The sequence below is a fragment of the Delphinus delphis genome, chromosome 6 (genome assembly GCF_949987515.2).
Source record: "Delphinus delphis chromosome 6, mDelDel1.2, whole genome shotgun sequence".
Classification (NCBI taxonomy): Eukaryota; Metazoa; Chordata; class Mammalia; order Artiodactyla; family Delphinidae; genus Delphinus; species Delphinus delphis.
The window spans coordinates 55,626,527-55,642,456 of record NC_082688.1 but is presented as its reverse complement, the minus strand read 5'-3'; positions in this window follow the sequence as shown (position 1 = coordinate 55,642,456).

Below are 15,930 nucleotides of genomic sequence, written 5' to 3'. Positions count from 1 at the left end.
ACCCTCTCAGCCTGAGATGGGATGTTGGTGGTGACAGTGGGGGGGCAGTATAAGTGCCACAACAGAAGTAGCTCCTAGGTTGGTACACAGTATAGAGGGGAGACTAATTAATTCTAGGCTGGATGGCTTAAGAAGGCTTCCTTGTTTTACAAAAGAGAAAGATGAAGCTTAGAGGGTTTCAGTAAACAAATAGACAGTGGGAGGCTGAAGAGCCTTCAGAAACAGCAGGGGAAAGAGGACAGAGTCCTGCTCCCATCACCTTCCCACTCCTTCTCAGACCTCAGCACCCTCACTCTTTCCTGCAGAGAAGGAGCGGGTGAGCCATACTCAGAGTAGCACAGGGGTCATGACCAGAGACCTCTGCCCAAATCTCTGTTACATCGTGTATTAGCGTGAGACCTTGAACAAATGACTTTCTCTCTTGGATTCTGTTTCATCTTTTAAGAAATAAGGATAATAAAAGACCTGCCTCATAGGATTGTTATATAGATTAAATGATCTGAGACAGGGAAAGTGCTTAGAACGGGGCCTGCTGGCACGTAGTAAGTGCTCAGTAAACGTTAATTATATTATTCTTATGCTGTTACCTGGTTGGTGTGGCCAATCCAAGCTCAACCTAAAACCTAGCTCATTTTTCCCCATCACAAAATGTAAAAAGCTTAGTTTTTATATTGCAAAATGATACATTGTATCATTGTGAAGTATTTTTTAATGAAAAAAAAAAGTAAAGATACCTACCTACCTAACCCCAGAAATAACTGCTTTTATATTTTGGTAAACATAATTCTCTATAGCTCTCTGGACACGTCTATATGAATGCAACTTTAGTAAGTGGCATTGTGTCAGGATGCTATTCAGTGAATGGCTATTATTACTCATCAAAGATATTGTACCTTTCCATGTCAATAATTATAGATCCCATAATTATTTGTAAAAACTGGTAAGTATTTCATTGTATGGTTATACCATAATTTATTTATGCCATCCCCTAGTGTTGGTCAGTTAGGTTATTTCTAATATTGTTGATATTGCACAACAGTGGCACCACTGAATGACCCTACACAGTCAGCTGTGGGCCCTTGTCTGATTATTTCCTGGGACAACTTGCTGTAAGTGGAGTCTCTGGATCAAAGGGTATTAAACTGAAGACATGTGTCTCAGTAAAGTAACTCATATTGCGAGAAAAGAGACTGGCTAGTCAGCTGGCTTGACAGGGTGGCTTTTGCAGCAACTTGTTGTGGGAGGACAATTAGGCTAATAGTCAGTTTGTGGGAGAGCAAATATGTGGAGGCAGTCCCCGCCCTTGGGTTTCAAACATGTTCCTACGCTAGCAGGTAATTTTTCAGGCCTGAGAAGGAACTCTGTGGGAGAATTTACTGACCTCTTTGTTAGAGCACCAGTGCTGTAGAATTTCTCTGAATATCTGGCTTTTCTAGGAAATCAGTTAGGGAAGTTCAACTGGCTGATAATCTCACTTAACTTTTAAGGAACCTTTTAAGGGTATAACGTCCAAGGGTATTTTGTGCCAATCAGGCTTGGGGAAGATTTTTCCTAGCCCCAAACTTTCCTCATCGCTTGGCCAGTGATCCTGAGCATTTTCCTTAGCAAATGAAGCTGAGATGTGAGGCAACAAACAAGAGTGGTGGCCATGAGACTCAGCGCCTTCTACTGACCAGAGAGTAATGAAAGATGAAGAGAGGGTGGAAAGGAGATGGACACAGGCTGGACTGCATCAAGGGTGGGCCAGGTCAGACTCTTACAGGTGGAGGAAAGTGAGGAAAATGTCTGGCCCTCCACCCTAAACCAGGGATCTCCCATTCTACCCATTTTATTCCAGTCTCCCTTCCTGACCACTTCAGACACTGTCCTAGCGTGGACATTCCAACACACAGGCTTGGTGTGGGTGAGGAGTGATCAGGAGGAATTAGTGGAGCGTGCGGTCTGCTATGACTTTTAGTAATTCCTAACTGAAGTGGAACGCAGTAACACAGGCTAACATTCAAAGAAGCCTAAGTATTGCCAGGGCAGTTCCAAAAACTTTATGTGTATTAACCCATTTAACTCTCACAGCAACCCCAGGAGGTAGGTACTCTCGTGGATCCCATTTTATAAATAGGGAAACTGAGGGCCAGAGGAGGTAAACAATTTGCTGAAGGTCACACATCAGGTAAATGGGAGAATTGAGGTTTAACTTTCATGTCTAATTCCGGGGTTCCTTTATTTACTATTGCTTCTCTTCATTATTGTACGAATGGGTATCTATGATTCTATCTTCAACCAGACACTCCCAAAATAATCAGAAAAAATATACATATATACACATACATACATACATATCAGAGGTAACCTTAGAGAAGCTAATGGGAGTTCTTGAGCCTGTTGGTCAAAGTGAAACCTCTTTAGATTAATCAAAGGCTAATAAATAAAAGAAGATTCGACGGAGCCCCTCCAGGCCTGGGATTGGGAAAGAAAACACTATCTTTAGTGGCAGATCCCTGGGGATTCTAGCTGGAGGATGTATGACATTATCTGACAGCCACATGCTTTGCATTAAAAGTAGGAGAAATGTGAGCATCTTTGCTTTTACTCTTTGTCAACTCTAGTTTCTTTACTTTTCCCTCCTTGTTCCTTTTGTCCCTTCCTCATAGGCTGCAGCTGCTTTGTATCCAACACACACACACACTATTCATTTCTCACTCGTGCACATGCATATATAGATTATATAGTTATACATCTATATATCCATATCTATGTATATATACATATATATTTCATACATACACAATTTGTCTCCACAAATTGTTAATTTTCTAAAAATGTTATTAAGTCATCAGGTTTAGGAAATGTTTTACTCCATGTACTGTATTTATAAGGTCATGAAATTATGACCTCACTGCTCAAGAAAACAGGACAATAGTTGGGTCAAATGAGGTACCCAAGATAGCCAGATGCCCAGTCAGAGGCCTGAGCCATTATATGATACTGAGAATGAAGAGACAGAGATGCTGGGAGAAGTGATCAAAAAGTGGCCAGAATCAGCAAGCCATCAAGCAGTGGATGGGAAGGAAGGACACTGGGCTGGCTGGGAGGTCTGGCCTCAAGAGGGGGAGCTCTGCATTTCCATTATGGGTACAGCAGCCAGGATTTTTGCTCCCCATCCACACCCACACTGGGCAGTGAACACCTAGTAGGAGATTTTAAGGATAGTCATGCTACCTTAACTTGACACAGGCTCACTTGCATAAGACATTTGTTATGTCTTCTTTTCGATAGATGTGCATGTGTGTCACATGTATGTATATATAACTACTGATTTCCAGTAACTTCCTGAATTTCAAACCAGACCATTCTCATAACTATCCTGACTTTGAGGAAGTAGTCTCCTGTCTTACTTCACTCTTTCTATGTTCACCCCTGTTTCCCCAGTTGTAACTACTCTCTTCATAGCTACCAAACTTGACGTTTCCCTGACTGTCCATAGACTTTCCAAGTGTTGTCCTTTCACATAATCCTAGAAAAATATCAGAAAAACTTTATTCCAAGCATCATGACCAACATTCATAAATTGTTCTTAGTAGCAATTTGGGTTTTTCTGGATCCACTTTCTCTAAAAGTCCCAACTATCTTCACAACTGGAACTTAATTAATCCACCCAGAAACACCAATCTTCTTGAGAAACAATAAGAAGCAGTATTTGTTCTTCCTGAGCACTATAATGAAATTGTTTTTGGAACAAAGAGAGATCTATATCTCTTTGTCCTAGATCTATATCCTAGGATTCTAGGATGATGTGGGATATCCAGAAAGGATTTAAGGCTCTTCACAAGGGTCTATAACATACAAAAAAAGGAGCAAAAATAAAAAGTGGGCTAAGAAAGGGAGGGAAATAAGAATAGACCCCAAACCACAGAGTCTCCTTTTCTCCCTAAGCACACGCCAGGAACACACACTCCCTGCCACATTGCGCAGGCTTTCCATGGCTGAGATACCATCAGCTTATGACACCTGTCACCTAACGGTTCCCCTTGCTTCCATGCCCCTTTAATGCTTCCTCCAACTGCAGCAAAACTGATTTCATAACACAAGCTGGATCAATGATCCCCCTGCTTAAAACTTTCAACAACTTCCCACTACACTTAGAATGGAATCCAACTCTTCACCACGGCCCTTAGGTTTCCATCTCATCTTATGCCCTACTCTCCAGCCATTTATTTCACAACAGGAACTTTTTACCTCTTAATCTCCCTCACCTATTTCTCTCCTCCCCTGCCCCTTTGGCAACCACTTGTTTGTTCTCTGTATCTATGACTCTTTTGTCAGTAAAGCTTTATTGGAACGTAGCCACACTCACTCATTTACCTATTATGTATGGCTGCTTTTGACTAAAATGGGAGAGTTGAGTAGTTGCAACCACATGGCCCACAAAGCCTGAAATATTTATTTTATGGCCCTTTATAGAAAAAAATTTGTCCAGCCTTTTATAAGGGACTAGAGAGAAGGAAGGATAAAGACATAGGGTGTTAGAACACACCCTCACACCATACACAAAAAGAAACCTAAAATGGCTTGAAGACTTAAATATAAGACATGACACCATAAAGAGAACACCTAGAAGAGAACATAGGCAAAACATTCTCTGACATAAATCTTACCAATGTTTTCTTAGGTCAGTCTCCCAAGGCAATGGAAATAAAGGCAAAAATAAACAAATGGGACCTAATCAAGCTTATAAGCTTTTGCACAGCAAAGGAAACCATAAACAAAACAAAAAGACAACCTACAGACTGGGAGAAAACATTTGCCAATGATGCGACCTACAAGGGCTTAAGTTCCAAAATATACAGACAGCACATACAATTCAATAATAATAATAAAAAAAAAATTGATAAATGGGCAGACCTAAATAGACATTTCTCCAAAGAAGACATACAGATGGTCAAGAGACACATGAAAAGATGCTCCACATTGCTAATTATCAGAGAAATGCAAATCAAAACTACAGTGAGGTACCAACTCACACAGGTCAGAATGGCCATCATTTAAAAAGTCTATGAATAATAAATGTTGGAGAGAGTGTGGAGAAAAGGGAACCCTCTTACACTGTAGGTGGGAATATAAATTGGTACAGCCACTATGGAAAACAGTATGCAGATTCCTCAAAAAACTAAAAATAGAGTTGCCATATGATCCAGCAATCCCACTCCTGGGCATATACCCAGACAAAACTGTAATTTGAAAAGATACAAGCACACCTATGTTCATAGCAGCACTATTAACTATAGCCAAGACATGGAAACAACCTAAATGTCCATTGACAGATGAATGGATCAAGAAGATGTGGTATATATAATATATACAATGGACTATTACTCAGCTATAAAAAAGAACGAAATAATGCCATTTGCAGCAACATGGATGGACCTAGAGATTATCATACTAAGTGAAGTAAGTCAGAAAGAGAAAGACAAATACCATATGATATTATTTATATGTGGAATCTAAAATATGACAAAAATGAACATATCTACAAAACAGAAACAGACTCACAGACATAGAGAACAGGCTTGTGGTTGCCAAGGGGGAGGCGGGTTGTGGGGGGATGGATTGGGAGTTTGGGATTAGCAGATGCAAACTAGTATATATAGGCTGGATAAACGACAAGGTCCTACTGTATAGCAGAGGGAACTACATTCAGTATCCTGTGATAAACCATAATGGAAAAGAATATATATATGTATATGTATACATATATGTATATGTATATATGTATGTATAACTGAATCACTTTGCTGTATAGCAGAAATTAATACAACATTGTAAATCAACTATACTTCAATAAAATTTGAAAAAAAAAAAGAAAAAAACAGGCATAGGGTAGAGGCTGATTGTGGGGATCTTGAATGAGGAGGCCAAGGTGTTTGGACTTTATCCTTCAGTTAGAGGGGAGACACCTGGGCCCCCTGACCAAGAACGTCTGTCTATGGTGACAGAAGTGTGTTTAAAAAGGATTGTACTGGCTTCATTATAAATGTTGAGAACATGGGGGCTAAAAACAAAAGGCAGGGAGCACAGGAGGTGGCTGCAATTATTCAAAGTAAGGCAGACACTGTTGGTTATCTACCATCATTCAAACCTCATCTTCCATGGTAAAAAGACCCTGATTTTGTTCAGGTATCTTTCCTCATGTGATGCAGAAAAAGGTGATCTCATCCCTGGCTACTGGGTAACTCCTTGCCAGCAACTGGTTTGGGGGGGGTAGGCATGTGACCTGGTCTGGCTGATGAGACATGAGGTGTGATAGGAACCTAGAACTGCCACAGCTGCCTTGATACAAGCTTGGGTATAAAGCCAACCCACCAGCATGGTGGGGCCAAGGAAATTGCAGAGAAACAGAGACAGAGCCTTTCCATCTGCATATTTCTTGTTACATGAGATAATGATCTTTTTTATTTCAGCCAATATGAACATCCTGATATAAAGGCCAAGAGAGGATAGTAACAGCAAATTCACAAGAGAAGTAATTGGAACAAGAGATTCTGTGAAAGGGAATTAGGTCAATACTGAAGCTGAGCCATGAGGAAGAGGGAGGAGTGAACTGATGGTCCTGAGGTTTAGCTCTGGTGAGTGGGAACTTGATAAACCATTAACAGAAATGGGAAACCACTGGACATGGCCCACAGTCTCTGTTTTAGTCAAGTCATCGCCCTGCAAGTGAGCCAGTGAGTCCCACAGACATCTCAACAGGAGATCTGCTTTGCATGTTGCTATGTGACTCTACTCCAAACCTGTGAATATGAGATAAAGTTTATTTGATCCTACAATATTGCAGCTGTGGGCAAACGTTCTCAGAAGCCACAGTAATACACAATATTCATTTTTATTATAGATTTTAAAATTATAGTAGAAAGAACATATTTTGTAGTGGTTATTAGGTTGGAATAAAATCATTTCTTTGTAGAATTCAAATAACCATGTTGTTTTAGGGTGAGTGGAAAATATTTTTCTAAAATCAAAAACCACTGAATTTATAGTAGAAAACATTTTCATTGAAGCCCATAGATAAGTGTAATTTAATTTCTTTTTTATTTAAAAAATATATTTAAATCCCTTATTAGTCTACTTTTGAAATAATGCACAAAGAAGAGAAGATATCCAATAAGTAAAATAAATGATAAGAGTATACCTTTATACTTCTGGAGAAACAAACACATTCAGAGAGAAAGATAGAGACTGAATACAGACTTAGGGTGAAAGTGGGAAGGGTAAACGGGGGAGAAAGAGATGGGGGTGTCTTTTGCACAGCATGGATACACATAGGATGGAAGTCTCAGTGGGTGCAAATGCATGGCTAGGGCTGCAGATGAAAAAATCACAAGCTCAAGTATTGTCCTAGCCCCAAGAGGCAAAATTCAAACTCATTAATACAGCTTTAACATTAATACAGCTTTAACAAAATTAATACAGCTTTAACAAAATTAATACAGCTTTAACAAAATTTTCTAGATGTAGAAACAAAGGAGCTGATCAACATAATAGAACAGAATCCAGAGGCAGAAAGAGAGAGAGAGAGAGAGAGATAACTAGAGAGACATAGATATAGATACAGTCACTTGGTTTATGATAAAGGTGAGACTGCAGTACAGGGAGAGAAAGCATGGTCTTTTCAATAAATGGTGTAGGGACAATTGGATATTCATATGAAAATAATGTACTTTGACCCCTACCTCACATGATATGCAAAAAAATTAATTCCAAAAGAATTGCAGATCTAAATATGAAAGACAAAACAAAGAAATTTTGGAAGAAAACATGAAGGGAGTCTTCATGACCTGAGCGTAGGCAAAGTTTGCTTAAATGGGACACAAAAGTAGAAAAATAGAGGAAAGAATGTAGAATTTAGTTTACCATTGTAACTACTAAATTACGTATTAGATACCAAAGATTATAAAGAATGCTAACAAATGGCTAATAAATATAAAAAGATTCTCTGATTGAATAACGTTGCCAGGAGCGTGGCGAGATGAGAAAAGAGACATAGCTAAAGACTGCTTAAAACAAAAAGAAAGTCAAAACTACAGTAGAAGTGACTCTTCTAGGGAAGGATACAAAAAATATAATCAACTCTGAGGCTTTAAAACTGAGATGTTGAAATATCAGTCCATTTCTTGTCATGGAATCAAAACTCAAGAGGAATTTGAATCAAAGGATAGTGTTGATATGTTACATCAGAAGAACAGAGCGAAGACAGTAGCCATGCCAGAATAGGCAGAGTCTGTAGCAAAATCCCCTGGGAATTATGTCTGGTAGGAGAATAGAGATTAAAAACCCGTAGTCTGCTCCCAGAGGACAACGCAGGAGTCTTTAGCAGCTGAGGACAAAAAAAGCCCTAGTACCATGCAGTAAAGAGAGTATTTGGTGGTACATGAAGGCATGTGATCTTACGAGGAGTTGCAATGACAATTTTCAAAAGTGGCTGTTTTCCATGCTGTTATAGTTCCCTGAAAAGTCAAATGGACCCCTACTCAAAATTTGGTTCACATTGAGACTGATGCCACACCCATTAAAAGGATATGAAAAAGTTTATTACTTACATAATTGAGGCCCCTGGCGAGAACAAGGCAGACTCTCAAGCACGTCTGAAATGGCTTTAAAAGGCAAAGAAAGGCGATTAGCCTGGGTTTTTATCATCTTTATGGGGTAGGGCTGGAGTGGTGGTTCATGTGCAAGAAGAGGCTTGCATGGTTTGAATCTCTCACCTGTGCCAAAGGAGGGCAACCCAGGTCTCCTTATCAGCTTGATCAGATGTGGGGCACCAGAGGAAGAGGGAGAGGTGAGGCTCAAAGCTGTCAACAGTCAGACATCAAAAAAATGGAGTCAGACTCCTCATTACACATACCAATGCCCCCAGTACGATTATCATCATTAAAATTTCTCATATATAGGGAGGGTGGGAGGGAGGGAGACGCAAGAGGGAAGACATATGCGTACATATGTATATGTATAACTGATTCACTTTGTTATAAAGCAGAAACTAACACACCATTGTAAAGCAATTATACCCCAATAAAGATGTTAAAAAAATTTCTCATATATTAAAATTGAAAACACATATAAAGAATAGACAAACTATATCATAATTCTATCCCATAAGGACATCATAGCTAACAACTTAGCAGGTGGCTCTGTATCCACAATTCTCAAAATTGGCTGCATATTGGAATCATCTTAGAAGCATTAAAATATTATTGATACTTTTATCTCACCTCCAGAAAGTCTGACTGAATTGGTCTGAATTAAGTATTGGTAATTGGATTTTTATAATCTAAAAAAGAAGTACTAGCCATAAAGGAAAACAATTGATAAACTGCACTATGTAAAATTAATAACTCTTGTTCATCCAAAGGACCCACTAAGAGAGGGTATAGACAGACCAGAGTGGAAGGAGGTATATTCAATTCATATATCTGACAAAGGACTTATATCTAGAATGTGTTAAGAATTCCTACAAAATCAGTAAGATAGACAACCTAATAGAAAAGTGGACAAAACCCTTGAAAAGACATTTCATAGGAGTTTATTGCCAAATGACCAATAGACATACAAAAAGGAGCTCAATTCCATTAGTCATCAGGGAAAGGCAAATTAAAACCATAATGTAATACCTCTACGGATCTACCAGCATGCTTAAAATAAAAGAAGCAGAAAGTACCAAATGTTGCTGAGAATGTGGAACAACTGAAATTCACATACACTGATGTTAGCAATGCAAATTGGTACATTTTCCAGCAATTTCTACACTATGCCCCAGAAATTCCACTCTTATGTATATACCAGTGATTCAGCAATTGTACCATTAGGTATATACTGAACAGAAATGAATTTAAAGATTCATTGGAAGACCCATACTAGAATATCTATAGTTGTGCTAGTCAGATTAGCCCCCATTGCCTAGAAAAACAAAAATACACAGGCTAACAAACCTCTGACTGCTTCGGAGTTGTTCAACCCAGGCAGGTATCACTGTACTATACTCCTCCAACAGTATTAAACTTTGAAACCTCAGTTAACATGACTCAGTCAATTATTCAGGTGTAGCCTAGTGTAGAGTTTAGGAGCATGAGCTCTGAAGCCAAACTCTTCGCATCCTGGGGCCTTAACTTTCTAGCAGCGTGACTCTGGCTAAGTTACTTAAACTTTCTCTTCCTCAATTTCTTCATCTGTTACCAGGAGAAGATAATAGTAGTATTTTCCTCATAGGGTTTTTAGGAAGACTAAATAAATACACATGAAGCCCTCACAACATTGCCCAGCATGCAGTAAATACTAAAAAAAAAAAAACCCTTAATACTATATATTAACTCTCTTCCATGTGTTTTCTAGCACTGTGATTACACACTAGAACACATGGAACTACAAAAATACTGTATTTGGATTAGAGTCATTGGGGCACCAAAATATATGAATTAACTTGCAAAGGTTTGATAAAATATAACTCGAATGGTAGAGAGTGTAAAGGTTGAGTTCAAAGTGCTTTAATTAATTTCTGGTGATTCAATGGTTTGTGTTATTATTTATAACAATGTTATTTGTGTCTTTCAGTTTGTTTTGTTTTTGGAAGAGGAGGGCCTATGCCCATAACTAATGACAGTATGTTTCACTCTTCATGTTTTTAAGGCAGCTTGGATATCTGGATCATCTCTGTATTCTCCATAATGCCTAGTGGATACAGTAGGCACTCAACCAATGTTCAATAAAGAGGATACATTATCATTTACCGTGTGTTCATTTCTGTGTAGTTAGAAACCAAGCTGGGTCATTATTTTGTTATGTTTTCAGTTTGACTGAAGAATAGACAAATATTTAACTTGAGGTGTAAAAAGAGGAATTGCTTTCCACTACAAAGCTGTTTGTTCTGAAACTAGCAAAGAACAAAGCATCTTTCTTTAAAAACAAACAAAACATGGTTTATCCAAATAAACATTTCCTAAATTTCCCCTAAATAAGTTTTAAGTTATCTTATGTAAGTAACTTCTGCTTTATAATAGCTCAAAATTTACCAACACGAGGGGCCCAGATGAATCAAAAAGGAATGCCAGAATTTTAAATGTGCAAATTGAAAAGAAAAAGGAATTCTAGTTAATTTTGACATTATGAAAGATAAAAAATTATAAAGTCTATCAATTTAGACTTTAACTTGGCACAATTTTAATTCAGTTATTTTAACTTTTAAGATAGAAAAATTAAACACTTTAGCTTTCAATTTTTTATTTTTAAAAATAAATAAAATTTTAATAGTAAATACTTTTAATTTAAAAAAAAATTTTTAAGTCATCCATAACAATAACAGTCTGGCTGGATTCATAGCTCTTGGAAAATAGTTTAATAAACCATTTCTTGGCATCAGTAATATCAATACACAAATTGATTGCAGGCTTTTAGAGCACCAGGCATTGTGCTAAGCATTCTAGATACGCTGCCTCATTTAATCTTCACTCCATTTTAGTCGCAAGGAAACAGGCTCGGTGAAGTTAAATAACATAGCCATGGTCATAGTGTTAAGAAGACTGGAACTTGGGTCTGAAGGATTCCAGGTGTTTAAAAGCACTCTCACTCTTCCCAAATGTACATACATTTCTCAAAACAGCTAATTGTTTTTTCTCCTTTCTTTCATAGTCACTTGAAATGAAGCAACTTGAGAAGAGCTGGTGGTAAGTATAAACAGGTGTTTGTTGTTTTTGTCTTTTGTGGGGTTTTGCATTTTTTCTCCTAGATACCTGAATCATTTAAATCAAGTTTTTAAGTCTCCAAACACCTTCAGTGTCCTAGAAAGAGACCATTTTATTCTTGCTAAGTCATCTGTATCCAGAAAGGAAGAGAGATGGTTGACAGATGAAGGCTGCTCTCAGTCATTTGCTGTTACTAATATTAGTTTTTTCATTACTCAGTCCTGACGCAGCATTTTCTTTAATTCTCACAGCAAAAACAGTTCTTCTAATCAGTTTCAGTTATGTAAGTTTTGTTGTCTACTGAGTAACTCCTCTATGATCTCTCTTTTTCATTTTTCACCACTGCAGAGCACTGAGGCGAAAACAGCTTTCTGTGTCTTGTCAAAGGCTGGATGTTTGATCTTAGGGCAGACAGCCAAACTTCCTCATGGTGAAGCCAAGATAATGAAAGGGAAAGCCTATGGTTTGGGGATTTTGATAGTCACCAATAGCCCCCAAAATGCTGACCAAACTTTTCTTTGTGGTTATGCAGAAACTTCACGTGTGCTAAACTCAGTTCTCTGACTGGATAAATTATAAGTTGGGATCATTCTTGCAAGCTTTCCCAAGGTTCAAATATTTTAGTTAGTTCATATCTGTGGAAGCATATTTCATGTCTATGGCACTATAAACAATGGGTTGATTTGGCCTATTCATTCTTTTTTTTGTTAATATTTATTTGGTTGCACTGGGTGGGATCCTTAGTTGTGACTTGTGGGCTCCTTAGTTGAGGCATGTGGGCTCCTTAGTTGCGGCTCGCTGGCTCCTTAGTTGCGGCTTGTAGCCTTCTTAGCTGTGGCATGCAGGCTCCTCAGTTGTGGCATGCGAACTCTTAGTTGCAGCATGCATGTGGGATCTAGTTCCCAGACCAGGGATCAAACCCGGGCCTCCTGCACTGGGAGCATGGAGTCTCAACCACTGTGCCACCAGGGAAGCCCCTGGCCTATTCGTTCTTTCATAACAGTTTCCTTTATTATCATGAGGATCCAAACCCATAGCTGCTTAATCAGAGCTCATAAATAAATTGATCATGCTTTCACATACTAGAGGCTGTTCTGGGAGTGAGACCAGTGAAAAACAGGGAAAAATTAAATGAAAGAAAATAATTCAATACAGCTGGGCTCAAGTCCAGATTGAAATCCAGCGGTGGCTGAATTCAGTTGTTCAAACTCCCTCACCTCTGATGTTTGTATTTGGCCTTATACATTAATGAGAGTTATCATTTCCTTAAAAGTACATGGAAGTTCCTGGAAGGCAAATAATTGAGCTCAGATTTTTTAAAATTATAATTTGTTTATTTGGAATAGGTAATAATATGATTCAAAAGTCAAAACCAATAAAATTCTCCCACTATAAACCCAATATGCCACCCCAAAGGCAACCAGTTTTAACAGTTTCAGATGCATCTTTTCAGATATATATTTTTTGCATATACAAGGAAATATGTATCTAATTTTTTCCTTTCAAAAGTGCAAAATTTGTATCTGAAAGGATGCATAGTGTACATAATATACAAAATAAGTGTACACAGTATACATACTACTTATTGTGAAAGTAAATGCTCATAGTATATGTGTTGTTGTATACCTAATTAATATAATTACAAAGTGTAGCGTATTGTACTCTATCTTGGAGATCTGTTTCATGTCAGTACAGAAAAGAACTTCCTTATTTTTTTTTTTCTTCCTTATTTTTTGATGTGGCTGTCTAATACAGTATTCTGTTGTTTGGATGTGCCACCACATTTATTTAACCAGTTCCCTATTGACGGACATTTGGGTTGTTTCCAGTGTTTTGCTATTATAAATAAAGTTGCAATAAATATCCTTATGCATATGCCATTTTGCACATATGAGAATACAGCTGTAGGGTAAATTTCTGCAAGTAGAATTTCTGGGTCATTTATAACTTGATAGATATTGCCAAATTATCCTTTTCAGGGTTGTATCAAGTAAATGTAAGGGATCACAGATTTTCTTCGATTGTTAAATTTAACCTGTATGAAAAGAAAAGAAACTGCTTTCCACACTGCTATTATCTGAATGTTTGTGCCCCACCTCCCAATTCACATGTTGAAATTCTAACCCCCAAAGATGAGGTTATTAGGATGATGGAGCCATTGGGAGGTGCTTAGGTTATGAGGGTGGAGCTCTCATGAATGGGATTAGTGTTTTTATGAAAGAGACCCCACAGAGATCCCTTGCCCCTTCCACTATGTGAAGACACAGCGAGAAAGTTCCAGCTGTGAACCAGGAAGAGGGTCTTGGCTGGAACACAACCACGCTGGCACCTTGATCTTGGACTTCCCAGTCTCCAGAAAGATGAGAAATAAATTCTGTTTATAAGCTACCAATCTGTGGTATTTTGTTATAGCAGCCCAAATGGACAAAGACACAAAACATCAGAGGTAGGCATCTTCTCCACTCTCCAGGGTCTAAGTTGAATCTGGCTTCCTTGGTGAAGGCTTTCTAACCCTTACTATTTCCTCCCTCCTCTATTTCACAGCATTTGCTGTCCTCTCTTCTCACTGTCTTGAGACATTTTTAAAATGTCTCATCTTTTCTAACACTTGATTTATTACTTAATTCTTCCTAAATTTATATATCATTTCCTCAGTTAGACTGTAAGCTCCATGATAGCATGAGCCACACTAAATATCTTTGACTCCCCTACAATGCCCTGTAAATGCCTGGCATGTAGAAGATGTCCAATGAGTTACCTGACCCACTGAGATGTTTGTAATGGAACTGTGGGAAATGGGAGTGGAATTTCAGGGAATAAAGTGGTACTTTCTAGGTTTCAGCTTTGGCATGGGCTTGGGGAGGAAAATCGACCCTCAGGCAACAAAGAGGGAGAGAAGAGGTGGAGGGACATACACAGAGAAAAATCAGATTAATATGTTGAGGTATGACACAATCCTGCCATAAAAATCTTAATCTGGTAAACCACTTATTTCTTGAGAATTTTCCTGCCCCAAAATGTAGGCTCTGGAACACTGTCCTAACACAGTTCTGCCACCATTGCAGACATCCCCAGGGGTCTCAAAGTGTGAATGTGAGAGTGTGTGATCCTTTGGCTGGTCTCCAGCCTAGAGATTATTGCAAGTTTGGAGACAGGGTGGATCTTCACCTCCCTTTACCTCCCCTTCAACCAGGATGCTGCTGCCTATTTCCTCAGGCCTATCCTTGAAGTGGGTAGCTCTTCTTAACGTTTTTGACCTCCCATCCCCCTCTGGATCATCCCCTGGTTTGCCACATGGACTGAAAAGCTCTGATGAGGAATTAAATCCTGGGGTCATGGATGAGATTTCACTCCACACTCGAGGCTGCTGCCCATCTCCCCAGCTTGACTCTCTCCTTGGTGAGATTGTATTAGCCACTTTCATTTTCTACAAAAAGAGATCTCCTAGAGAGGTCACATTGACTGGAAGGGGGAGGTTGGGGATCTGTTTACTGATAATATTTCCTTGAATGGAAATGCATATTCAGAACTCCTGCCCCCCAAGTTGCATCTTTATACTATAATATCTGCAGGCAGATCATAAATTGGTAGAAAATGGAGTCAAAATACGATAGCTTCACAACAATAAGAAACTGAGAAGTGTATATCTTAGCCAATGTTCCACAACTTACTCTCCATTCAAAATTAATGTCATAGTCTTATATATATAACATTTAAATGGCCATTTTATATTTTTCTGTTGAGGGAAAATATTTAAGTAAATAATCAGCAAGAATTATAATAAAAACTCTATTTAAAAAAAAAAAACCTTCCTGGGACTTCCCTGGTGGCACAGTGGATAAGACTTCACGCTCCCAGTGCAGGGGGCCCGGGTTCAATCCCTGGTCAGGGAACTAGATTCCACATTCATGCCACAACTGAGGAGCTCTGGAGCCGCAACTAAGGAGATCCATGTGCCACAACTAAGGAGCCCACAAGCTGCAACTAAAGAGCCTGCCTGCCGCAACTAAGACCTGGTGCAAACAAATAAATAAATAAATAAAAGCTTCCCATAATATCACTGTAATTATGCAATTACTTATTTTCGCCTTTTTAATGCTCCGGTTTTCGTTAACTTTCTGGATTTGGTAGCTCTCCAGGTAAATATGATGCACTTTTTTGGTACACTTTATCACCAGCCCATGACATTAAATGAGATAATATG